This window comes from Belonocnema kinseyi, chromosome 2 (assembly GCF_010883055.1).
Source record: "Belonocnema kinseyi isolate 2016_QV_RU_SX_M_011 chromosome 2, B_treatae_v1, whole genome shotgun sequence".
Classification (NCBI taxonomy): domain Eukaryota; kingdom Metazoa; phylum Arthropoda; class Insecta; order Hymenoptera; family Cynipidae; genus Belonocnema; species Belonocnema kinseyi.
This window is the reverse complement of record NC_046658.1, coordinates 46,079,710-46,082,184: the sequence shown is the minus strand read 5'-3', so window position 1 is coordinate 46,082,184 and position 2,475 is coordinate 46,079,710. Positions and strand designations below refer to the sequence as shown.

General features: G+C 31.7%; 1 protein-coding gene across 1 annotated transcript in view; it reads right to left on the bottom strand.

Annotated features, from left to right (window-relative positions):
* Positions 1–2,475, bottom strand: part of LOC117167342 (fumarylacetoacetate hydrolase domain-containing protein 2A) — a 53,658-nt gene that overhangs the window by 38,508 nt on the left and 12,675 nt on the right. The window lies entirely within an intron of this gene.

The window sequence follows — 2,475 nt, the reverse complement described above, 5'->3', positions numbered from 1 at the left end:
TGTCATATGGAAAATAATTACGAAACCTAAACCCAAGCACCTGTACTCACGTTTAAGTTCTAACATTTAAAGTGAACTTTAGAAAAAAATCCAGCCTTAAGTTGCACTTTCATTATAAATAAGTATTTAGTCGACGAATTGAAGATTATGACTTTATTTTTTAACATTTGACAAGATTTGAAAGTATCAGAGTACTTGATGTTTTTACGCAAATTAATTTACGGAATATGTAAATGACTCTACTCCCCCACGAAGAAAATTTATTCATTAAAATTTACCCAATTAGTATAGTAAATGCAAAAAATTACTGCATTTAGATTAAGTTTAAAATTTTTTAGGATTTAATAAAAAATAGAACTAAAAATATTACAAAAGAGTTATGTAAAATTTCAAGTCCAAAAGTGAAAATTCTGATATGTAATAATTGATATAAGGATTGTATTATTTTCATACCAGTATGTCATAAAACAACGCAAAGTAATGTATATTTTTATTAAATAAAGGATATAAAGGTTATTTTCGTGTAATATTTCGTGTGAATTTTGTACAGATTTTCACTTTTATTAGGAGAGGAATTACGCAACAGTAAGGTAAAATGAGAATTGCTAGGGACGCCAACATTGTCGGGGCTGAAGTTTAAAGCCAAGTCCCCCGTACAAATTTTAGCATTTTTACGTTTCGGTTAATAGTGCAAGACTTCAGAAAATATGGAAATATGTAGATTAGTTTGAATCTTTTATCTTATTCCTTAAATTCTAACCTAATTTAATTTAGTAAATTTTATATAAATTTATTTTATAAGTTTTTAATGTTCAATTTTGCACAAACTAAAAATATTGAAAATTAAATAATTTAGGGTTTTAGGGCTAGAAAATTTGTAATAAAAAATCCGCATGCTTCGCGGGAAAATTCTCATAGCGTGCTTGGCGCGCGACTGTTCGTTCTCGCACTTCGCGCTCGATAATATATTTATCTCGCGCTCCACGCTCGGTCTTTGCATATTCCTTAGAATTGTGCACAGATTTTTTTAAACTTAAAGTCAAAGCATCGACAAAAGTAATTCGGTGATAGTGACTTCTTTTATGTTAAAGCTCCTACGGCTTTAACGAATACATTCTCAACACGTATCTCGAGCTTCGCACTCGAATTTGGATCTCAACTTGTATATAATGTCCATAAATGTATATTATTACAATTCATAAGATGCATTGATATGAAACAGATATAGTCACATATGGTCTACACATCAGCCTTACGTTTTTTTAGCTGCTAAATGAAAACCCTACCACAGTGACTCACGAAACTTCGATTAATGAGGGTTTAGGGGAGTAATTTCAACCAATCTTCAGCAGCGGTGTGTTAGATGGGAGTTCATATTATCTTATTTTCACATTCTCGGCTCACAGTGGAAAAAAATAACATTTTTGGTTCAAAATAGCGTACAGCCCACAAATATTGAGCGATTTGAAAAAACAAAATTTGAAAAAAAGCTGTCAATATTTCTAAGAGGTTTGTCGAGCCTGATAATTTAATTAGGTTTTAAATTTTTTATAAATAAACAAATATGACGAAAAATTGGACATTTCATCTATTTGACCGAGAAACGGCTCTATATAAAAATTAAGGGAAATAAAAGTACAGAATTTGTCAACATAAGAAATAGTAATGGGGAAATGCTATATGATGCAGACGGGATACTAGAGGCTTTCAGAGACTATTTTAGGGGACAATTCGGAGATGAAGCTATTGGACACCACAACTGCGATGTTAAACATGATGCGTTAGAGTTTAGATAACTCAATTGAGAAAGTATGTGTCCCTTAAGTTAGGGATATAATTAAGAACTTAAAAAATGGTAAGTCTGCCGGGTTAGATTGTATTAACGCTGAAATGCTTAAACACGGTGGCGAGTACATACCCCATAGACTGTGCGAATTGATAAATATATGTTTTGAGATGTGAGACGTGCCAGACGACTGGAAAAAGCGATGATCATATAATTATACAAAATAAAGGGAGATAAAAGCGACTGCAATAATTCCAGAGGAATCAGCTTATTAAGTACCGTTAGAAAAATATACTCAAAAATACTTATTCGTAGGATAATAAAAATAACAGAAGAAAAGATTTGGTAAGTCCAAAGTGGGTTTAAGCCAGGAAGGTCATGTACGGATCAAATATTTAGCTTAAGGCAAATCAAAGAAGAAAGTTTGAAAGTAGGACGAGAAGTTTTCTGTGCATTTGTTGACCTAGAAAAAGTTTTTGACAAGGTAGATAGAAGTAAACTTTGAGAAGTCCTGAAGAGTCAATGGATGGCTCCTACAAGCTATAAAAACCATATATACGGGTAGCAAAGCAAGTGTAAGGGTAAATGGGAATTTGAGTGACTATTTCGATATTATTCAAGGAGTTAGACAAGGATGCGTTATGTCTTCATGGTTATTTATATTATTTTATATATTATATTATTTTATA